This window comes from Bos javanicus, chromosome 11 (genome assembly GCF_032452875.1).
Source record: "Bos javanicus breed banteng chromosome 11, ARS-OSU_banteng_1.0, whole genome shotgun sequence".
Lineage (NCBI taxonomy): Eukaryota > Metazoa > Chordata > Mammalia > Artiodactyla > Bovidae > Bos > Bos javanicus.
The window spans coordinates 18,298,423-18,324,315 of record NC_083878.1 but is presented as its reverse complement, the minus strand read 5'-3'; positions in this window follow the sequence as shown (position 1 = coordinate 18,324,315).

Below are 25,893 nucleotides of genomic sequence, written 5' to 3'. Positions count from 1 at the left end.
CAGAGTCTTTTCCAATGAGTCAACTCTTAGTATCAGGTGGCCAAAGTAGTGGAGTTTCAGCTTTAGCATTATTCCTTCCAAAGAAATCCCAGGGCTGATCTCCTTCAGAATGGACTGGTTGGATCTCCTTGCCGTCCAAGGGACCCTCAGGAGTCTTCTCCAACACCACAGTTCAAAGGCATCAATTCTTCAGCGCTCAGCCTTCTTCACAGTCCAACTCTCACATCCATACATGACCACAGGAAAAACCATAGCCTTGACTAGACAGACCTTTGTTGGCAAAGTAATGTCTCTGCTTTTCAATATGCTATCTAGGTTGGCCATAACTTTCCTTCCAAGGAGTAAGCGTCTTTTAATTTCATGGCTGCGGTCATCATCTGCAGTGATTTTGGAGCACCCCAAAATAAAGTCTGACACTATTTCCATTGTTTACCCATCTATTTCCCATGAAGTGATGGGACCAGATGCCATGATCTTCGTTTTCTGAATGTTGAGCTTTAAGCCAACTTTTTCACTCTCCACTTTCACTTTCATCAAGAGGCTTTTGAGTTCCTCTTCACTTTCTGCCATAAGGGTGGTGTCATCTGCATATCTGAGGTTATTGATATTTCTCCCGGCAATCTTGATTCCAGCTTGTGTTTTTTCCAGTCTAGCATTTCTCATGATGTACTGTGCATATAAGTTTAATAAGCAGGGTGATGATATACAGCCTTGATGAACTCCTTTTCCTATTTGGAACCAGTCTGTTGTTCCATGTCCAGTTCTAACTGTTACTTCCTGACCTGCATATAGATTTCTAAAAAGGCAGGTCAGGTGTTCTGGTATTTCCATCTCTTTCAGAATTTTCCACAGTTTATTGTGATTGACACAGTCAAAGGCTTTGGCATAGTCAATAAAGCAGAAATAGATGTTTTTCTGGAACTCTCTTGCTTTTTCCATGATCCAGTGGATGTTGGCAATTTGATCTCTGGTTCCTCTGCCTTTTCTAAAACCAGCTTGAACATCAGGAAGTTCACGGTTCATATATTGCTGAAGCCTGGCTTGGAGAATTTTGAGCATTGCTTTACTAGTGCGTGAGATGAGTGCAATTGTGTGGTAGTTTGAGCATTCTTTGACATTGCCTTTCTTTGGGATTGGAATGAAAACTGACCTTTTCCAGTCCTGTGGCCACTGCTGAGTTTTCCAAATTTGCTGGCATATTGAGTGTAGCACTTTCACAGCATCATCTTTCAGGATTTGAAACAGCTCAACTGCAATTCCGTCTCCTCCACCTGCCTTGTTTGTAGTGATGCTTTCTAAGGCCCACTTGACTTCACATTCCAGGATGTCTTATAGGTCAGTATTACACCATCGTGATTATCTGTGTCGTGAAGATCTTTTTTGTACAGTTCTTCACAGCAAGATCCAAATTCCTGTCCGTGAGTAAGGACTTTATGGTGTATAGCTGGACCAAAAAAATAAATACTCTAAAGGACCATTATAAGGGCTACCATATTTGTGAGCACAGAGAATCATATAGGTAATTAGGGAGAATTACTACCTCACATGATAAATGCCTGGGAAGGCTATCTAGAGGGGAGGATTTATGTCTTGACTTGTGAAGGTAGTTGCAAGTTGGAAGGAGGAAGGTGGATGTATAGAATAGTCTGTGTTAAGAAAAAGCAGCGTGTTCAAAATTATAAAGCTGCATAAGTCTGACTCTAAAGATGGGTAATGTGGCTACAAACACAGGTGCAAATGGGGGACCTGGTACATAAAGATGAGTGCAGAGAGATATAAATCCAGAAGAGTTTCAAGAGCAATGTTGTTGTTGAACACTCGGAAGTATCCAACTCTTTTGATATCCCGTGGATTGTAGCCCACCAGGCTTCTCTCTTCATGGGTTTTCCCACACCAGAATACTGGAATAAGTTGCCATTTTCTTCTCCAGAGGATCTTCCTGACCCAGGGATTGAACTCTTTGTCTACTGCATTGGCAGGAGATTGTTACCACAGAGCCACCAGAGAAGCCCAATGTTAGGAAGTTTGAATTTTCTCCTGAGAATTATGGAGACCTGATAAAGGCTGTGTAGCAGGAAGAGACAGGGTGAGAGATTTGCTTCCTGCAGAAGCTGCCCTTGCTTCAGGGTGGAGCCTCTGCTCCAGCCAGACTGATCTATAATGGAAGTTGTTATTTGAAGGCACATTCTTGCTGCTGTGTTCTTTATTTTTACTATTCTGTCTACAATACTCCACCTCACCCCGTTTCTTCCCATCCTAATCACAGCTGTTTCTTGAGGTCCAGTAAAATTCTCACTTCCCAATTCAGCAAACTTCATCAGATACTATTGATTTCCTACAATCTCAGACATGGCTCCTGCTCTTATGGAGGATTCCCTGATTAAGCCAACTGAAGGTTAATCCTTCTTATTTCACACTTCTATAGGAGTTTGTTTATACTGCTCATAGGGCATTTATTTGGAATTCCCTTTGTATCTCTCAGGGTTCTGTTAGGAAACAGGCAACTCATCGAATTAGGACAATTTGTAAAAAGTTGAGTAAAGGAGAAGGCAATGGCAACCCACTCCGGTACTCTTGCCTGGAAAATCCCATGGACGGAGGGGCCTGGTAGGCTGCAGTCCATGGGGTCGCTAGGAGTCGGACACGACTGAGCGACTTCACTTTCACTTTTCACTTTCATGCATTGGAGAAGGAAATGGCAGCCCACTCCAGTGTTCTTGCCTGGAGAATCCCAGGGACGGGGGAGCCTGGTGGGCTGCTGTCTATGGGGTCGCACAGAGTCGGACACGACTGAAGTGACTTAGCAGCAGCAGCAGCAGCAACAAAAGGACTATTTACAAAGATGTGAGCGGGTGCTCTGATCTATACTGCTGTGTAACAAACCATGCTAAACTTAGTGATATAAAGTAAAAAGCCTTTTAATATACTCATGGATTCCATGTGTCAGGAAACAGAGAAGGGCACAAAGATGAATTTTTTTTTTTTCCCCCTGCCTTGTGATATCTGTGGCTTCAGCTGAGAAGGCTGAAGCTGGGGGTTAATTTGATGGCCTGGGTTAGATTCATCTGAAGGCATCATCCCACACCTGTTTACTGCCTGGACTGGCACTGTTGAATGGAACATATATATATATGGTCTTTCCACGTGGCTTGGCTGGGCTTCTTCACAACAACCTTGTGATGAGATAGTGGGACTTTTTATACTTTGCCCAGAGCTCTGAGGAAATAAGGCACAAGCAGAACAGCCCTTTCATATGGCCTCCGAAGTAAAAAATACTGGTTCTGCTGCATTTTATTACTTACAAGTAGTTGTCCAAGCCAGCCCAGGTTCAAGCAAAAATGTCCTGCATTTCACTGAGTGATGGGAGGAGTGCCAAAGGATTTGCACATGTCTCAAAATGCAGCAATAGGGCTTACAGAAGCTAACAAGGGATAGTTCAATGCCCTAGGTCCAGCTGCAACAGTAACTGAATTCCTATTTCTGAAGAAGCAAAGGAATGGAGAATTGAGAGCTATAGGAAAGGACCACATAATGGTACACTGGCCTTCAGTAGAGAGATACAGCTAAATGAGGGCGAGGAGGAAGGATGCAGGGAAATAAACACCTGACCTCACTTTCTTTATCCCCTCTGGTGCCTCTCTATTGGCCAAACCCAACTGGAAGCCTGGGAATTCATTCCAAACAGATGAACCTCTGAAGCTAAGAGCAGAGTAAGATTGATAGAAAGTGGATATGGAGGGCCAAACAGAAGATATCCAACACATTCCTTTATTGCAGCTAGTTACTTATTCCAAATATGGACCCTCATCATTCTTTCTCCATTTGATATTTGTTGAATTCCAGTTGTATAACATCCAACACATAAGATAAGATCAGTAGCTCAGTCGTGTCTGACTCTTTGCGACCCCATGAATCGCAGCACGCCAGGCCTCCCTGTCCCTCACCAACTCCCGGAGTTCACTCAGACTCATGTCCATCGAGTCAGTGATGCCATCCAGCCATCTCATCCTCTGTTATAACTAAAAATGAGTTCTTAGGTGGCTAATAAAAGAGTACTTTTTTGCCCTTGGAGAAGGAAATGGCAACCCACTCCAGTTTTCCTGCCTGGAAAATCCCATGGATGGAGGAACCTGGTAGACTACAGTCCATGGGGTCACAAAGAGTTGGACACGACTGAGCAATTTCACTTTCTTTCTTTCTTTCTTTCTTACTGGAATTTAAATGCCAACAAAGGAACCAGAAAGCCTGGATGCATATTTTAGTTGGCAAAATATATGTCTTTCCCTTCATCTTCTGTCTTAAATATATATTATGTCCCTGTACCACACCCTACATTAAATTTAATATCACTAACTCTAATTTCTGTAATTACAGTTTCAGTGTGTCTGCCTTCTGATGCCCTCTCTCAACACCTACCGTCTTACTTGGGTTTCTCTTACCTTGGACGTGGTGATTTCAGCCATGAAATTAAAAGACGTTTACTCCTTGGAAGGAAAGTTATGACCAACCTAGAAAGCATATGCAAAAGCAGAGACATTACTTTGCCAACAAAGGTCCGTCTAGTCAAGGCTATGGTTATTCTAGTAGTCATGTATGGACGTGAGAGTTGGACTGTGAAGAAAGCTGAGCGCTGAAGAATTAATGCTTTTGAACTGTGGTGTTGGAGAAGATTCTTGAGAGTCCCTTGGACTGCAAGGAGATCCAACCAGTCCATTCTAAAGGAGATCGGTCCTGGGTGTTCATTGGAAGGACTGATGCTAAAGCTGAAACTCCAATACTTTGGCCACCTGATGCAAAGTGTTGACTCATTGGAAAAGACTCTGATGCTGGGAGGGATTGGGGGCAGGAGGAGAAGGGGACGACAGAAGATGAGATGGCTGGATGTCATCACTGAGTCGATGGACGTGAGTTTGAGTGAACTCCGGGAGTTGGTGATGGACAGGGAGGCCTGGTGTGCTGCGATTCACGGGGTCGCAAAGAGTTGGACACGACTGAGTGACTGAACTGAACTGAACTGAAACTCTAATTAATTGATGTTCTGCATTCAAATTCAATAGTGATATATATACTTTTATTTTCATATGCCACCATGAAACAAAAACATTTCACAAAATTTACTGCCTCATGTATATGGACCAGTGGTAGCTTATATACTTTAACAATATTTATACTCTCTCTACTTTAATCAATGCATTGTTTCCAAAGTTGAGTGGAGGGTAATTACTGTCCATTTAAAAAAGAGAAATAAACTTACCTAACTAGGGATATGTTATAATGTAGGTGGAAATTGGATACTATTGATTTCACATTCATAGAGAATAGTTATATGGTGACTATTTTTATTATGATGGTGCTTCATCCAAAAGCAATGGCCATACACAGGATTTAACTCTCTTCAGTAAATGGTTTCCTAAACTTTCATGTTATATTTTGAATTAAGCCTATTCAGATTAAATAGACTCATATAAGGACATATCTTCTTCCTTTCTGAGTCTCCATTTGCTAGCCTTTATATATAAATTCCCTCCCTTTGTCAAGGAGACACCATGCTCCTAGACTTCGATTAGTAATGTTAAACTATTCTTTTATTGTCCCCCATTGTCTTTTTAAATAGTCATCATGTCCTATCACTTTTCTTTCAAAAATACTTATATTTCTTCTGTTTTTCCCTTTTAACTATCATTGTAATTCATACCTATTGTGACTTGAAGAATTTCCAGGAGAATGGGGATCAATCCAGGATTCTACACGAACAAGAATAATGCAGCCCCTGGGAACCCCATGCACATTACAATCTTCATTTATAAACCAAGGAAGCTGAAGCTCAGATAAATTGAGGGTTTTGCCCAAGGTCATGAGGTTAATAACTGGAAGAGGTAAATCTGGAATCTTGGCCCATGTGTATCTCACTCTGCTACACAGCCTGCCTTAAAGAGAGGGACCTTGTGATGCTTGATGTTAGGTGTGCTAGTTTTCCCAACAAATTATCAATTTCTTAAATGATCTTTAATTTTTAAAAAATATTATTTAAATCCTTACATAGTAAGCATAGTTCTTTGAGTCAGGGTGTGATACAGAGAAATTAGGAGGCAAATTGAATTTTTTTATTATCCAGATCATAAAATTCTTATTTCTATGTATGATCATGTGATCTCTAGTTAGGAGATCAGCTTGCATTTAATTGATGCAGAAAAGGGAGATATGTTGGAAGCAATAATACGGCCTATTAGAGCAAATATCAAATGTTGACTTACAGAAGAATCTATAAGATGGGGGAAGAGGAACTAGAACTAGAATGATTCAGCATAGTACTATTGCTAAATATTTAAAATAATGCTCTATGAATATCATCATCAGCAAAGAAATGCACTATGATTCAGAGTCATACTCTGAACTGAGAGTTGTTAAGTTTGTATTTCAATATACTTTATATATTGGTTTGGAGATTTGGAAGAACAGAGTATATGTAAAAAATATCCATCTAGCCTGTCCAGGAATATTTGAAAATGTACCTAAACATGTTAAAATGTTACTTAGGTCATGGGCCACAACCAAGTTATGCTCATTATTAAAATTTTACTGTCATGTTACAATATCTAGTCTTAGACTCCTTTGCTCTCTGCTATACAAGGCAATATAATTTTTCTCCTAAGGAATAGCATACTATCTTTTCTTCATCAGGAACTTAGCCAAACTCTACTTTGATCATTTCTGTTCAATGAATTCCCTGTTCTTCTTAATTAGCATGTTATCATTAATTTTTTTTTTTTTTTGGTACACTCTCTTCTTTGGGAACATAGACAACTTTCTACTTCAGAAATGGATCAGAATTGCCTCAGGTTATTTCTAGCTTCAGATTTCTCAGACTCCATGACTAGCCTCACAGGTCATCTCATCAGGCTTACTCATTAAAGAACAGTCAGTCTATAACCTCTTCTTGTGGCTTGTCTAAGGTCAGTAATTTTTTTCTAGGTTATTACTTCCATGAGTCTTTGGCTGTTAACCACTTGTGATTTGCATAATTTCTTCCAAGAAAAATGAACTCATTATTTTTCAAAAGTTGAATACCATTTTCTGTCTTTTGTTTATAACTTAATATGTGGACTTTGCAACTGTGGCTTCACAGGTGATGCTAGTGGTAAAGAATCTACCTGTTGATGCAGGAGACACAAGAGACATGGGTTTGATCCCTGGGCTGAGAAGATTCCCTGGAGGAGAAAGTGGCACCCCACTCCAGTATTTTTTCTGGGAGAGCCTAAGCACAGTTGCAAATGTAGAACATATCTTATGCTTTATTCATTAATATATGCCTATCTTCTGTATGATAGAAAATTCTTTACATTATTCATTCAATTACTCCTTTATTTATTCTTTATTTTGCAAGAGTCAAAAAATCAGTTATTGATCTTGTTAGATATTGTAGTTATTACAAAGACAGCTGGTAATAGTGTCTGCTGTTAATGAATTTATGATCTAGTAGGAATGATAAACAATGTATAAATCATGCTTTGTATTCATTATTTTAATTCCAAATATGCCATGTATGCACTGAATTATTGGACAAGCCATAAGATCTTGCTTCAACAGCTTTTCATGGAGACACTGTAGGCATTATTCAAGAAAATATATACAAATTAGTTGTTGTAACAACTCAAAACTCACTATATGCTACTTGTTATATTTTCATGACACATAGAGCAGAATTATAAGTGTTATGAGAGTCACTTAGAAGGTTTTCTGAAAATTCAGTTGAATCATAATATCTCCTGGAGGATTGACAGCATTCAATTCTTATTTAGTGGGGTATAATCAGAAAATAATGTTAGTCAAACTTTTATTATGATATACATTTTTACCTTTAAGTCTTCTATGTGTTTGGGTAGATTCTGACTGATTGTAAACAAATAAAATAAAGGAAGAGAAAGTGAAAGTCTGCAAAGGGGGAAAAAAGATGGAAAGCAGGCAAAACTGAAAAATACCATAGTAAAATACCAAAAATAAATTTGGAAAGGAGAATAAAATAAAAGTATTAGTAGAATGCAGAATACTTGGGAGAGAAAGATAATGCTAAAAAAAAACAACTCAAGTGAACAAAATTTAAATATCTTAATGGCTTTATACAGTGATTCATGAATCAGGCAGAATCCAATCTAGCAGAGAGAAAGGAGCTCTGAGGAGTTGTACAAAATGCAAACGGCTTAATATGCAGAGGGTTTCCCTGGTGGCTCAGACGGGAAAGAATCTGCCTTCAATGCAGGAGACCTGGGTTTGATCTCTGAGTTGGGAAGATCCCCTGGATAAGGGAATGGCTACCCACTCCAGTATTCTTGCCTGGAGAATTCCATGAACAGAGGAACTACATGGTGGGCTGCAGTCCATGGTGTCGCAAAGAGTCAGACAAGAAACACCACTAATATGCAGAAGGGATTGGAAACAAAGGAGTTAAATTAGGCAAAAAGCAGAATGGTAGTGACAAGTTCACTTTCCTTTAAGGATGGCAGATTACCAAACAAGCACTGATTAGGTGATTCCTGATTGACTGGTTTAAGATTCCATTTTTGTAAGAGGTGAAATTATAATTAAATCTTGTCTCAGTTTGGTAAAGAACCTTAGCATAAGCAACTCCATTTGGGGCCTACTGTCTTGTTAACAACAGAAAAAATATAAGAGTGTTACAGATGAAAACAGATTGTGTGCCAAGTAGCTTCAGTCAAATCTGACTCTGTGACCATATTGACTGTAGCCCACCAGGCTCCTCTGTCCATGGAATTCTCCAGGCAAGAATACTGGAGTGGGTTGCCATTCCCTTTGCCAGGGATCTTCCCAGCTCAGGGATTGAACCCAGGTCTCCTGCATTGCAGGCAGATTCTTTACCATCTGAGCCACTAGGGAAGTTGTGATGCCAGGTACTTGGACAACAAAGATGAAAAAATGAGCTCTCTTCTGTCTCAGTCTGTTTAGAACATACAGTTTTTAACTAGAAATTCTTAATCTATTCATTTGAGATTCTTAGGTTTGTCTATAGTCTGGAGCAATTTTTAATGTTACAGGCATTTTGTTTTTGCTAGTGAAAGTATAGAAGTATAACTTTAATACCAGGTCCAAGAAAGTCTTATATACACTCTGTCTCTATTTCAATTTTGAATACCTTCAAATTGAGCACTTAAATATTAACTGCAACAATCTGAAGATTTTATTTTGATCTATATATTTAATTTATTGATGGATTTTAGTTTGTAGTAAAATGTCCCTGATTAAATTCACATTGTACAGTTCAGTAGCTACAGTTCTTAGATTAAAAACACATGTGCCTAAAGAAAAAGCATGTTTTATGGAAGTTTGGACACTCTGTTTTCTCACGGTTCAATAAAAACCTCAGCCTATTGAATTTCAACTCTCAGAGTAAGGCACATTGCTTTAGCTAAGCCTTTTTCAGTTTGGCTATGAACATCTTATTGCTGTGAGAACCTGAAAGCTCAGCATTTCTTTTATTTGCTGATTTTATACCTAATGTGTTTCCAGTGCAACTGTTATTATGAATTTTATATATAAATATCAGTATATATCTTAAGACTTCCAGAAACAACAATAACAGCAACAACAACAAACTATAGATTTAAATACCTAAACTAAGAAATATGTATATATGTGTGTGTATATATATATATATTCAGTTATATCTACACATTTTAATAGTAGATACATTAGTTTCATTATAATAGCCTAAAATATTTCCTTGGAGAAGGAAATGGCAACCCATTCCAGTATTTTTGCCTGGAAATCCCATGGACAGAGGAGCTTGGAGGGCTACAGTCCACGGGGTCACAAAAGAGTCAGACATGACTTAATGACTAAACAACAATTTCCTTACATAAATCTAAGGATAGCTTTAGAGTGAAAGCATGAAGACACGATATACTTTAAATAAGAGAACTATGATTCATATATAGGAAACTAGGGCATGGGCTTTCTATACATCTCTCAATGAAAGCAAATAAAGGTGTGATTTACTATTTAAAATATTTTTCATGTGAAAATTTTGTTAAAAAGAGTCTCAAACACATTTTTCTTTTTTTGCTATGCAGATGTGAATGAGTATACCTATGTCATTAGTTCCTTCTACTAAATGTGTATTGTGTTATTATAGACTGACCTTGACCCAGTTCTCTCTTTGAATGTCCAGTTCTGTTTATCCAGTTGACTTTTAAACATCTCTTCATGAATGTCCTTGGGGTAGTTCAAGTTCAACATGTCTAATACTAAATCCCTCTACACAAAGTCCTTGCTAAGTTAAGTGCTTGATCTTTCTTAATACCCAGTGAATGAGAGCCAGGGATACATGAAAGATACTACTCTCCTTGGCTGCTCAAGACAGAAGCTCTGCCCTCTTACATCACCCACTCTATCAATTAAGTAGATTAACATTCTTTCCATTTCACCACTACTCTCTGCTTTTGGGCTTTTAACATTCCTTGTTTAAAATTCTGAAATAGCCCCAAATTAGTTGCTTTTGTTCAAATTGAGTTTCTCTACAATTCATTGTCTATATTTCTACCTTGCCTTCAGAATAAAATATAAGCTTTTATATATAATATGCTAGACTTTTTATGACACGTCTTTGCTCTGTGCTTGTTTATTTTTGTTACACAAGGGCTGGACATTTATGAAGCCACTTTCATTCTAAACCTTCTGCTTTCTTCTGCCTCCTTGTTTTTGCCCCTACAACTCTTTTAGCCAGTAATGTCTATCTATCCTTCCACTGACTGACTTCTATAGCATCTTTTCTGGGATATAGTTCCTTATTTTCGCTCTACTTTAGATACCTCTTCCAACCCTGTTAGGTTCCATTCACTTCCATGTCTACTTAATGTATCTGATCACTAGAAGCTGCCATGGCTTAAAACTCACAATCTTGGGATAGAACTCGTCCTTGAAGGGTCTTTTCAGGAGTCAGCATCTTCACTGGATCTCTTTCCCATCCCCTCTTTGATGTTTTATTTGCTCTTTGTATGGTTGTTGTTTTATTTATATGCCTGGTCATAATTTTAATAACTAAACCTTTATCATTCCACTCAAGCCATTAAACTACTTTTGTTCTTTTCCCAGAGAGAATTTTTACAGTAAGTGGTATGCTGAATTAAATGATCCCTGAAGTTCCTTTTGACTGAGATTTTTTTGATTTTATTATTCTGTAGTCTTTTATTTCCTATCCACAGTATTCTAATTGAAAAAATAATGCTGAGTTGTATGCATAATAAGCTGGAACACTCTGTCACTGGAGTCTAGGTTCTCCCTGTGAATTACATGTTAGTCCTTTTCTTGAGTCCCTAAGCATGCCATCTTCTAGAGGATCCTCTAGATTTGCCGCTGAAATTCCCAGGCTTTGCAACAACTCTCCTCATAACTGCTTAGCAGGTAGTCATATTTTAGGGATTAGCCCTGATCTTCAAATATTGCCAGTCTTCAGGTTGCTGTGAGTTTATATAAAACAATGCTTGAAAATTCTTAACATGGTCATTGAGAAATAGTAAAGCCTCAGTAAATGTCATCTATTTTTTAGCATATTAAATATGCAATAGTCTTGTAAAACTTCAAACTGTGATTCTGGAGCAGCACACCTCTTTGAAATGGGACATATGTACATAAGGGAACAATGAGAAAAAAAAGTATGATAAAGTATAAGTCAGTACAAGACAGCGGGGTGTGTGAATTAAGCTGATAAACAGCTTTGAAGTATTTGATCTTCAGTGGTCTCAGAACTCTGTTGCTTATAAGGTAAGATTAAAGGCCTTGAAAGATAACAAAGAATGCTTTGAGTCCCATACAGATTCTGTTGCCTCATGAAGAATTATTGAGTCACTGTAAGAGTCAGTTTTCTTAGAAAATGAGACTAAATTATTTCATAATTTTTGACCATATGGGCAAAAGGCAGTGAATGAGTTCTATCAGAAGTGAAAATGTTCTCCAGCTATAATTTTGATCATCATGAATCTGTGTTAAGTGAAATATGTTTGTAAGAAAAACATCTAATCCTCATGACTTCTAGAGCCTACCATTAAAAATATTAGAAGCTTGATTTGTATCTATTATCCTGCTGCCAACTCTAGTTTCAATCAGAAAGGTAGAGGTATCCTTAATAAAAAGTTCTTGTTCAAAAACACAACCAAATTAAAAATTTGCCCACTTAAATTATTTTTCTATATTATGTGTCTCTCTCCTCTTTATTGCTTTTCCAGGTTTGACTTAGAAGTCTGGAGATTTTGCCAATTATTCTCCCACTTCTCAAGACTTTATATTGTATTCAATTTTGTAACTGGTCCGCTTCGTAGAAACACACTATGCCCTCAGGTTTAGGTATAATACAAAAAGTAATTGTAGATTTCATTTTACCCATAATTTGAATATGAAGTCTGTATAACTAAAGCCTTCCTATCCTTTTTAATGCTATCTTTCCAATCCTACTCGAGGGAAAAAATCCATATAAAAATTACAGTAGAATGAGTTTGACCTCTAGCTCTAATTTAGAGGTCCATGAATCTGTGGTAAATGGCATAGGTTTAGAAGGAAACTTTCTAATCCTTATGACTTTTAAAGCCTTCCATTGAAAATAATTAGGGGCTTGTTTTTGTATCTGTTATTTTACTTTCAAATTCTATTTTTTTTTTTTTAAGATTTAGAAACATAGGCTTCTACAATAAAGCTTGATTTTTTAGACTTGTTTTTCAGATTAATCTTCACTTACAGTATGATGAAAATAAAAACAAATTCTTTTCCTATCTCTGGGTATGTGTATATGTGTGAATATATGAATTAAAAGAAAGACATTGCATATGTATGACTCAAAACAATACTTCTTTTTAAATTACTTATGTTAAAATTATCTCTACATGAATGTATTAATTCCAATCCCTAAAACAATACTATGAAGAATCTTTCATTTCCTCCTTTCATAGGCAAGAGAACAGAGGCCCATGGGGGTAAACTGATCAGCCCAGGGTCACCAAACCAGCAAATGTTAAAACTGGAAGTTGAACCCAAGACTATCGAACTCCAAATTTCACATGTTCAATTTTAGCACGTTGTTTTATTGAATTACACAAATTAAATATGGAAGATAATAGTCCACTAAGGGCACAGATATTGGTAAATTTAAAATACTGTTTAAGAAATTTCAGGCCAGGCGAAGTGATTAAGTACAAAAAAATGATTATGAAAATAATTGAGTTAAATATATTCTGAATTATCACTTGCAAAGTAAAAGTGATTAAAATACTTGTTGAGTTGTGGGAATAGGATATGGAGTGTGTATGCTGCTCATTAAGTATAACTACAAAAGTATTCAATAAGAAGTCAAAGTTTGCAAAGGTGATGGAATTATGATAATTGATGGAACATTATTTCAGTATAAACTAATTTTATTCTCAGTCCTTGCCATTGTGTTAGTGAGTTTTCATCAGAACATAAATGATAGAGAAAGGTAAGGAGGATGAATTCTGTGCTCAACAACCCAGGCTCCATGGAGCTGAAAGAAAAGGAATATCCAACTTTCCACCTATTTTTCGTCTTGTAACAAATTTCCGCTTGATGCAGATATAGTCTAAGAATGTGAACTCAGATACAACAGAAAGTTAAAATAATTTAAAAAAAAAAGCAGACTAGGAATAAGACTACCATATGACCAAGCAAGCCCACAACTGGACATACACCCTGAGAAAACCATAATTCAAAAAGATACATGTATCCCAGTATTTACTGCAGCATTGTTTGCAATAGCCAGGACATGGAAGCAACTTTGATGTCCATCAACAGATGAATGAATAAAGAAGTTGTAGTACATACATACCTGGAAATATTACTAAGCTATAAAAAGGAATGAATTTGAGTCAGTCCTAGTGAGGTGAATGAACCTAGAGCCTGTTATACAGAGTAAAGTAAGTCAGAAAGAGGAAAACAAATACATTTTAATGCATATATATGTAATATAGAAAAACGACCCAGAGGGATGATATGGGGAGGGAGGAGGGTGGAGGGTTCAGGATGGGGAGCACATGTATACCTGTGATGGATTCATTTTGATATTTGGCAAAACTAATACAATTATGTAAAGTTTAAAAATAAAATAAAATTAAAAAAAAAAAAAGAAAAATGGTATTGATGAACCTATTTGCAGGGCAAGAATAGAGACATCAACATGTATAACAGACTTGTGGACACAGCGCAGAAAGGAGAGGGTGGGACAAATTAAGAGAGTAGCATTAAAGCGTATGCTACCATATATAAAAGACAGCTAGTGAGAAGTTGGAGAAGGCAATGGCACCCCACTCCAGTACTCTTGCCTGGAAAATCCCGTGGACGGAGGAGCCTGGTAGGCTGCAGTCCATGGGGTCGCTAAGAGTCGGACAGGACTGCGCGACTTCACTTTTACTTTTCACTTTCATGCATTGGAGAAGGAAATGGCAACCCACTCCAGTGTTCTTACCTGGAGAATCCCAGGGACGGGGGAGCCTGGTGGGCTGCCGTCTCTGGGGTCACACAGAGTCGGACACGACTGAAGTGACTTAGCAGCAGTGAGAAGTTGCCTTATAGCACAGGGAGTTCAACCCTGAGGAGTGGGATGGGGTTGAGGGTCAGGAGGAGGTTCAGGAGGGAGGGAATATACATATACTTATAGCCAATTGATATTGATGTATGGCAGAAACCAACATAGTGTTGTAAAGCAATTATCCACCAATTAGAAATTAAAAAAAAAATAAGCAATTTTATGTTAAGGAATTCGAAATATTAGAAATAACAATTTCTTAGGCAGATAAAATGAAACTACTACCAAAAATGAAATTAGAAGAAATTATAAAATCTAAAGTGAGTTATAGCTTTATTATTAGAATTAAATCTGAAATTGTCTTCATACAGAAACACAAGCTTCAAACATTAAAAGATCAGATGATTCCAAACTTATGTAAACTCTTCCAGACCAAGGGTGACTTTCATACAAAATCCTTTAAAAAGTTATAGCATAAATGAAAATCATAGACCAATTTCATTCATAAACATAAATGTAAAAATCCTAAATAAAACATCAAGGTGAATCCAGCACAGTATTATTAAAATGGACATCATGCCCACATTGGTTTCACTCTATGAAACCAGTATATTTTACCATCAGAAAATCTGTTTAGGTAATCTACCACTATATGAGATCATGGAAGAAGAACATATGATTATATTAATAGGCAAAAAAATTCAAATATTAACCAAATAGGTATTAAGTGAGATTTTTTAATCTTCATAATGAAAATCTAGTAACCTCAAAATCAAAAATTTAATTATTGGAGTAATATAAGAAATTATACCAGGATACCAGTTATGACCAGTTCTTTTCAACACAGTATTGGAAACTCTAGCCAGTGCAATATGATGAGAAAAGCAAATAGTAGATATTAAGATTGAAAGGAAGCCAAATTATTATTATTCCAGACTAGAATTTTCTACAACTGAAAGAAACTGCCAATGGATTATTAAAATTATTGAGTGTAGAAAGAATGGTACAGAAAGAATAATTCTTATATACTAGCAACATAAATTTGGAAAATTTAATATTTAAAAAAACAATATTTGTCCATCTAAATTCCAAAAGTCCTCATCACACAAAAAATATTTTCTGTTCCTTTAATTTTTTGTTCATATGAGATGATTGTTTACTAAACTTGCTGTAATCATCATTATATGATGAATGTAAGCCAAAATCATTACACTGTACACTTTAAATTTATATAGTGATCTTTGTCAATCATACTGGAAGAAAAGTAAAAGAACAGAATGAACAAAAATAAAGATTAAAAAACAGCATTTGTAATAGCAATAAAATTATCAAGGAATAAATTTAACAGATGTGAGATCTTTATAGAGAAAAGTATACATGTTATCAAATAAGATTTTAGAAGTTCTAAACGCATGTAGAATTTTACCAGAGATGATTAAAAATTCTATATTGTTGTTATGTTACAAATGCTATTCAGATTCTTTATACTCATTCCTTCATATACTTCCCATAGCAATTTTATGATGTAGACATTATTATTATTTTAATTTTACAGATAAGAAAACAGGAGTTACCAGAAGTTAAATGACTTTCCTTTTGCTATCTTGAAGATGGAAATGGCAACCCACTCCAGTATTCTTGCCTGGAAAATCACATGGACAGAAGAGTGTGGCAGGCTACATACAGTCCATGGAGTTGCAAAGAGTTGGACACAACTGAGCGACTTCATTTTGCTATCTAGCTAGTGGATGGGGTTGTAGGATTCAAATCAGCAGATTTTCTCCAGAACCTGTGTACTTTAATAGGCAATACTTCCTCTTCAATAAAATATGAAGATGTTCCATTATTGATGCAGTGGTGGGGAGCTAGATAGAAGGAAATGAATTAAAAAAAAAAAAAAACAGAAAAAAAAAAACCACCAATATATGACAGAAGTTCCACTGCAGATCAGTGAGAAAGCATATTTGGTAAATGATAATAGGACTGTTGACTCTTGAGAATAATAAAAATAAACTTGGATGTTTATCTCATTTCATATGTAGAAGTCAATTAAAGTTTGAGTAGAAAAAAAAAACTCTAGTTTTTAGGTGATAAAATAAGAGAATATTTTTAGAATTTGAAGTGGAAAAGGATTTCTTTAAAAAGACACAAAATTTCCAAACAATAGAAAAGAAATCAGTTCTTTTCATCAATGTCAATATTTTAAAAGTGAAAGATAGCTCTTCTGAAATAGAAGATATTTACAAACATAGAAAATTTTTAAAATTTGGATTTGCAAAAATGATTCATTCTGTTTCTCATTCATTTATAGATTAAACAATTCAGCTATATATTTATACATCTATATGTCTATATATGGTACATATCTTGAAAGTTAAAACAAGAATCATCTATAAGCCAATGAAAAGATCCTCATCCTTTATAATAATCACTAGTGTGTGTGTGTGTATGCTCAGTAGTGTCCAACTCTGCAACCCCATGGACTGTAGCCCACTAGGCTCCTCTTTCCATGGAATTTTCCAGGCAAGAATACTGCAGTGGGTTGCCATTCCAACTCAGGGACTCTTCCGGACTCGGAGATCAAACCCACATGTCTTGAGTCTCTTGCATTGGTAGGCAGATTCTTTACCACTAGTGCCACCTGGGAATCACTCATGGCCACACATAATCTCAAGGTCAAATGAAAGAAGAATGAACAACATATAACTGTTGGATAGTATTCCTTAACATAGTGATAAAAAGGAAATAATTTATGTTTATAATAATGTTTTATTTATGTTTATAATTTAATATGTTTATATGAGAAGAGATAACTATTCAGTGTGTTTAATGTACAGAGAAGATTAAAATATAGCTGTACATATCAAGTACATACTGGTGAATCTAGATCAGCTTTTTGGGGTCTTACGAACTTGAGTCATTCCTAAAAATTAATGAAATTCCTCCAAAGAGCATTTTTCATATAGATTGTTTCTATCGATTTTTACTGTTTTAGAAATTCAAAGTGAGAAAAATTTTAAATATCTTATTTAAAGAATACAATAATACATACATTTCATGTTAAGTTGAAACATGTTATTAATGAAAAATAACATTTTATAAATAAGAAGCGTCAGAGGAATGGTGTCATTATTTTACATTAAAAAAAATCTCTTTATTGTGTAGTTTAATAGAAGATAACTTGATTATAATATATGATTTTCTATTCAATCTGTTGCAATATGGTGTTTAGATTGAAATATAAAAAGAAAATTTGGCCTCGTACTGCTATGGAGTTAGAACAAGGAAGCACATTTTAGTAGTCTTTTCACATAATTGCAAATATATTTTGTACTACACTAAAACTTGACAGATGGCAGTTTCTTAAAGGTTAGTTTCAATGTGGAATCTTAAGCCTATAAAAAATTTTCATCTTTAGTTGAATTAAACCTTTTATATTCAGTTAAATTGATTTGACTTTATGTTGAATGAGTGTTTTATTCATAAAAAAGGTATGATGTAATGCATTCATCAAATAGAAAAATATTGATTCCCTAAGTTTTGAGATCTTCCAAATGTTGATACTTTTCATCATACAATGTAAAAATAACACTAATATCACCACTCATTTCATCAGAAAAGTCTGTAACCTGTGAAAGGCTCTCTTCCTTATTGTGAAGGATACAAGTTTTCCAAAATTCTAATTTTTGCTTGTTGCCAATGTTGAAAGCTTGAATTTCATCTCTGGCAACAAATACTGTGAGTTGTTCTTAAAATGGTAAGCTTACTTCATTTTTGAGAAAATGTCTGCTAGATAACTCTGGGTAATCAGTGTGTCAGTTATCCTTTCCTGTAAAAATATGTTGAATGGAAAAAGCCAGGATTTAGTCTGTGAATTAAAAAAAGAAATTATGTAAATGTTCTTTGAGACAACCACTGTACTTTTGGTATGAAGCAGAAGTGCTCTGTATGCATGTCCTATTTTGTCATATGGACTATTAAAAAATACAAACTAAAGGGCTTATATTAATAAAGTAATAATTATTTTTGGTTTATCAAGGACATTTGTAAGCAAACTAGATTTTTTTCTCTTTTCTTGTGTGTGGTGGTGAAAAATACAATGAATACCAGCAAAGTGTGGTGCAACTGCTTTGATTCATGCTAATATGCTAGTTGTTTCACCCGCTGCTTTAATAGCTTTTGCTTTAATATCATTTTGGTAAAATTGGCAAATAACAATCTTATGATTATGAAAATTATTTTTACTTTCTTGACTTCTCAAATGGTCTTGACTGCTGAGGGTCAACAGAACAAATTTCAGGAAATTTGAGTCTAGAGATAATGGATTGCAAGTGTACAAGTATGTTGATGCTTCAAATTTTGCAATGATAGAGAAAACAATAATAATAAAAATTATAAAAATGTAATGGAAATTTTGCTTTACCAGAGCATCTTTTAATAAAGCCTAAAATTCACAGATGGAAGTTTGTTGTTCAGTCACTAAGTTATGTCTGTCTTTGCGACCCCATGGACTTCAGCATACCAGGCTTCCCTGTCCTTCACTATCTCCCGGAATTTTCTCAAACTCATATCCATTGAGTCAGCGATGCTATCCAACAATCTCATCCTCTGTCGCTCCCTTCTTCTCCTGCCCTCAATCTTTCCCAGCATCAGGGTCTTTTCCAATGAGTCAGCTCTTTGCATCAGGTGGCCTAAGTATTGGAGCTTCAGCTTCAGCACAGATATAAGGAAGTAGCACAGCAAAAGGCATGTAGACCAGTGAATCAGACTGTAGAACTGAGATTCAGAAAGATATTCAAATATATTCTGGAATAAAATAAACGAAGATATAACCTGTCAATTAATTGGAGAAAAAGGTGGTCTATATATTCTATGGTACTTTCATAGTTGGTCCTGGATCTGGTTGGAAAAAAATCATATATATATATATATATATATGCATACACACAATGTCATATGCCAAGTAAATTCTAGAAGGATTTTTTAAAAGAAAATTTTTAAAGAATTGAAAGGAAAATTAGGATTATATTTATGAAAATTTGAAGGGGGAATCTTCCTAAATAAGACTAAGAAATTAAACTATTAATATATACATAGGAATGGAAGGAAATTCACTACAATGCAAAAAATAATGAATGCAAGGTTGGCTTCAAAATAATTATAAGACATATACAATTACTTATTGACCAGAAGAAAAAAAAAAACTTCCCACAATTAATAAGAAAAAGACAAACTACCCAATAAAACACTGAAGAAAAGGGAAGGAAATTAAAGTGTTTAATAAACTTGAAAAAATTCTCAGTCTTACTCATATTCAGGGAAATATAAATGAAAGCAAAAGAAGATACTATCTTTTTCATTGTCAAATTGGTAAAATAAAAAATGATAAATTCCAGTGATGACAAGAAGGAAATGAGGTAATGGTAATTATTAATTACCTGTAATATATATGAAAATGATATGGTAACATTTATTACAAACTATTAAGACAAATAAGTAACAAAATAATGTTTATAGTATATAATACTCTATGCTATGCTATGCTAAGTCGCTTCAGTCATGTCCGACTCTGTGCGACCCCATAGATGGCAGCCCACCAGGCTCCGCCGTCCCTGGGATTCTCCAGGCAAGAATACTGGAGTGGGTTGCCATTTCCTTCTCCAGTGCATGAAAAGAGAAAAGTTGGAAGTGAAGTCGCTCAGTCGTGTCCGACTCTTAGCGACCTCATGGACTGCAGCCTACCACGCTCCTCCGTCCATGGGATTTTCCAGGCAAGAGTACTGGAGTGGGGTGCCATTGCCTTCTCCAAATAATACTCTATAGGTATATATAAATACATGCGTGCATATCAATACATATATACATATCAATACATACATACATAAATACATGAGAAAGAAGAAATGGGAAACTGAGAGGGCAAACAGTGGAAGGTTTTATAATTTTCCTTTAAAATAGTTTTGTATTTGTCACATGTTATGAGTTTATATGTATGCTAATTTTTTAATGCAGTAAATATTTTGAAGAAACATTAAAAACCATAATTGTCTTATAGCTAGCACTCTGCTCTCCATGCAAGTGCTATGAAATGTAAGAAAAGGAGAATAAAAATAGTCAGCTAAATAATTTAGATTGAATTATTAATTTTGGTACCTGTGCTAATTTGATGTTTGATCTAAAACATGCATAATGACTCAGATTATTTCACCATGCTTCATTTATCAGTCTGTCCTAATATCAAAACCACACTCTTTTAATTATGAATAGTGAATTCATGTATACAATAAGACAAATACCATTTCTCTCTTTTTTAGTAGCTTTGCCTAATATTAATCCTAAAGTCTTCTATACACATACAAATATCTAACAATGAAAGAAACAAATTTTTAATTTATTTAGGTATTATTTAAAGGCACAATAAAATTTTGCATTCTTTTATTAGTTCATTCTCCAGTACCTAATATTTCCTCATACTATTTCAAATGATGTAATTATTTTTCTAGTTGTTGCTTGTGTCAGATATAAATGACTTTGTATAATAATTTTATACTCATTTCTTTTGGTAAGCTCTCCAATTATTATTTCAATAGAAGGCAGATTCTTTTCTGCCTTGAAACTCAAATTTACTCTTATTCTATTACATTGGCTTAGATTGCCAATAAAATGCCATAAGGTATATTTCTCTTTTATTCCTTATTTGAAAGGAAATAATTCTAAAATTTAGATGGCATTTACTGTATGTGTAAATTATAATTCCTTTTATTTTTCATATAGTAATAATTTTTTATGTAAGATGTTCAGTATTTTGAAATTTTTAACTGCATTTTCTGTGATGATTATATATTTTGTCTCTTTCACAAGGTAATTTGCTAAATTAATTTTAAAATTTTCTAATAAAATTTTACCATTTATGAATTTTATTGAAATTCTCTTCTACTTCAGTGACCAATGTATATTCCTTTACCTCATTAAAAGTAGCTATATTCTCTATTTTCAAGGCATAAATTCTTATTTATGAACCAAAGATGTTAATTATAATTTTGAGTCCTCTCTATCATTATTTTTTCCCTTTCATGTGTCTTGTGATAGAGTGGTAAAAAAATGAACAATAAATAGTTTCATACCTTTAAAATTTCCTCCCTTATTTCCTGTAGTTCTATTTTTCTTTATTTTGAAACTATCTGTATTTGCAACATAAAGATTGGTTTTCATTGTGGATTATATTTTTGTATTCTTATCTGTTTCATTTATTTTGCTTGCACAACATTTAACCTAGTTTGAAATAATTTTGTGATTATTAAAAATAATTTATAATAAACACAGTATTTAATGAATTTAGAGGATTATCTTTTAAAATAATTTTTAATATAAATTTATTTATTTTAATTGGAGGTTAATTACTTTACAATATTGTATTACTTTTGCTATACTTCAACATAAATCCGCGACGGGTGAACACGTGTTCCCCATCCTGAATCCCCCTCCCACTTCCCTCCCCATATCATCGCTCTGGGTCATCCCAGTGCACCAGCCCGGAGCATCCTGTATCATGCATCGAACCTGGAATGGCGATTCGTTTCACATGTATTATACACATTTCAATGCCATTCTCCCAAATAATCCCACCCTCACCCTCTCCCACAGAGTCCAAAAGACTGTTCTATACATCTGTGTCTCTTTTGCTATCTCGCATACAGGGTTATCGTTCCATCTTTCTAAATTCCATATATATGCATTAGTATACTATATTGGTGTTTTTCTTTCTGGCTTACTTCACTCTGTATAATAGGCTCCAGTTTCATCCACCTCATTAGAACTGATTCCAATGTATTCTTTTTAATGGCTGAGTAATACTCCATTGTGTATATGTACCATAGCTTTCTTATCCATTCATCTGCTGATGGACATCTAGGTTGCTTCCATGTCCTGGCTATTATAGACAGTGCTGCGGTGAACACTGGGGTACATGTGTTTCTTTCAATTCTGGTTTCCTTGGTGTGTATGCCCAGCAGCGGGATTGCTGGGTCCAATGGCAGTTCTATTTCCAGTTTTTTAAGGAATCTCCACACTGTTCTCCATAGTGGCTGTACTAGTTTGCCTTCCCACCAACAGTGTAAGAGAGTTCCCTTTTCCCCACACCCTCTCCAGCATTTATTGCTTGTAGACTTTTGGATTGCAGCCATTCTGACTGGTTTGAAATGGTACCTCGTAGTGGTTTTGATTTGCATTTCTCTGATAATGAGTGATGTTGAGCATCTTTTCATGTGTTTGTTAGCCATCTGTATGTTTTCTTTGAAGAAGTGTCTGTTTAGTTCTTTGTCCCATTTTTTGATTGGGTCATTTATTTTTCTGGAATTGAGGTGTAGGAGTTGCTTGTATATTTTTGAGACTAATTCTTTGTCTGTTGCTTCGTTTGCTATTATTTTCTCCCATTCTGAAGGCTGTCTTTTCACCTTGCTTATAGTTTCCTTTGTTGTGCAGAAGCTTTTAATTTTAATTAGGTCACATTTGCTTATTTTTGCTTTTATTTCCAATATTCTGGGAGGTGGGTCATAGAGGATCCTGCTGTGATGTATGTCAGAGAGTGTTTTGCCTATGTTCTCCTCTAGGAGTTTTATAGTTTCTGGTCTTACGTTTATACCTTTAATCCATTTTGAGTTTATTTTTGTGTATGGTGTTAGAAAGTGTTCTAGTTTCATTCTTTTACAAGTGGTTGACCAGTTTTCCCAGCACCATTTATTAAAGAGATTGTCTCTAATCCATTGTATATTCTTGCCTCCTTTGTCAAAGACAAGGTGTCCATAGGTGTGTGGATTTATCTCTGGGCTTTCTATTTTGTTCCATTGATCTATATTTCTGTCTTTGTGCCAGTACCATACTGTCTTGATGACTGTGGCTTTGTAGTAGAGCCTGAAGTCAGGCAGGTTGATTCCTCCAGTTCCATTCTTCTTTCTCAAGATTGCTTTGGTTATTCGAAGTTTTTTTGTATTTCCATACAAATTGTGAAATTATTTGTTCTAGCTCTGTGAAAAACACTGTTGGTAGCTTGATAGGGATTGCATTGAATCTATAGATTGCTTTGGGTAGTATATTCATTTTCACTATATTGATTCTTCCAATCCATGAACCAGGTATATTCCTCCATCTATTAGTGTCCTCTTTGATTTCTTTCACCAGTGTTTTATAGCTTTCTATATATAGGTTTTATGTTTCTTTAGGTAGATATATTCCTAAGTGTTTTATTCTTTTTGTTGCAATGGTGAATGGAACTGTTTCCTTAATTTCTCTTTCTATTTTCTCATTACTAGGGTATAGGAATGCAAGGGATTTCTGTGTGTTGATTTTATATCCTGCCACTTTACTATATTCATTGATTCATTCTAGTAATTTTCTGGTGGAGTCTTCAGGGTTTTCTATGTAGAGGATCACGTCATCTGCAAACAATGAGAGTTTTACTTCTTCTTTTCCAATTTTGATTCCATTTATTTCTTTTCCTGCTCTGATTGCTGTGGCCAAAACTTCCAAAATTATGTCCAATAGTAGTGGTGAAAGTGGGCACCCTGTCTTGTTCCTGACTTTAGGGGAAATGCTTTCAATTTTTCACCATTGAGGATAATGTTTGCTGTGGGTTTGTCATATATAGCTTTTATTATGTTGAGGTATGTTCCTTCTATTCCTGCTTTCTGGAGAGTTTTTATCATAAATGAATGTTGAATTTTGTCAAAGGCTTTCTCTGCATCTATTGAGATAATCATATGGCTTTTATTTTTCAATTTGTTAATGTGGTATATTACATTGATTGATTTGTGTATATTGAAGAATCCTTGCATCCCTAGGATAAAGCCCACTTGGTCATGATGTATGATCTTTTTAATGTGTTGTTGGATTTTGTTTGCTAGAATTTTGTTAAGGATTTTTGCATGTATGTTCATCAGTGATATTGGCCTGTAATTTTCTTTTATGGTGGCATCTTTGTCAGGTTTTGGTATTAGGGTGATGGTGGCCTCATAGAATGAATTTGGAAGTTTACCTTCCTCTGCAATTTTCTGGAAGAGTTTGAGTATAATAGGTGTTAGCTCTTCTCTAAATTTTTGGTAGAATTCAGCTGTGAAGCCATCTGGACCTGAGCTTTTGTTTGCTGGAAGATTTCTGATTACAGTCAATTTCTGTGCTTGTGATGGGTCTGCTAAGATTTTCTATTTGTTCCTGCTTAAGTTTTAGAAAGTTGTAATATTCTAAGAATTTGTTCATTTCCTCCAAGTTGTCCATTTTATTGGCATACAATTGCTGATAGTATTTTCTTATGATACTTTGTATTTCTGTGTTGTCTGTTGTGATCTCTCCATTTTAATTTCTAATTTTATTTTTCTCCCTTGTTTATTGATGAGTCTGGCTAATGTTTTGTCAATTTTATTTATCCTCTCAAAGAACCAGCTATTGGCTTTTTTGATATTTGCTATTGTCTCTTTTGTTTCTTTTGCATTTATTTCTTCCCTAATTTTTAAGATTTCTTTCCTTCTACTAACCCTAGGGTTTCTTCATTTCTTCCTTTTCTAGTTGCTTTAGGTGTAGAGTTAGGTTCTTCATTTGACTTTTTTCTTGTTTCTTGAGGTTGCCTGTACTGCTATGAACCTTCCCCTTAGCATTGCTTTTACAGTGTCCCACAGGTTTTGGGTTGTTGTGTTTTCATTTTCTTTCATTTCTATGCATATTTTGATTTCTGTTTTTTATTTATTCTGTAACTTGTTGGTTATTCAGCAGTGTGTTTTTCAGCCTCCATATTTTGGAATTTTTTAAAGTTTTTCTTCTGTAATTGAGATCTAGTCTTACTACATTGCGGTCAAAAAAGATGCTTGGAATGATTTCAATTTTTTCGAATTTACCAAGTCTAGTTTTATGGCCCAGGATGTGGTCTACCCTGGAGAATGTTCCATGTGCACTTGAGAAAAAGGTGAAATTCATTGTTTTGGGGTGAAATGTTCTATAGATATCAATTAGGTATAACTGGTCTATTGTATCACTTAAAGTTTGAGTTTCCTTGTCAATTTTCTGTTTAGTTGATCTATCCATAGGTGTGATTGGGGTATTAAAGTCTCCCACTATTATTGTGTTATTGTTAATTTCCCCTTTTATACTTGTTAGCATTTGTCTTAAATACTGTGGTGCTCCTATGTTGGGTGCATATATTTTTATAATTGTTATATCTTCTTCTTGGGTTGATCCTTTGATCATTATGTAGTGTCTTTCTTTGTCTCTTTTCACAGCCTTTGTCTTAAAGTCTATTTTATCTGATATGAATATTGCTACTCTTGCTTTCTTTTGGTCTCTATTTGCATGGAATATATTTTTCCAGC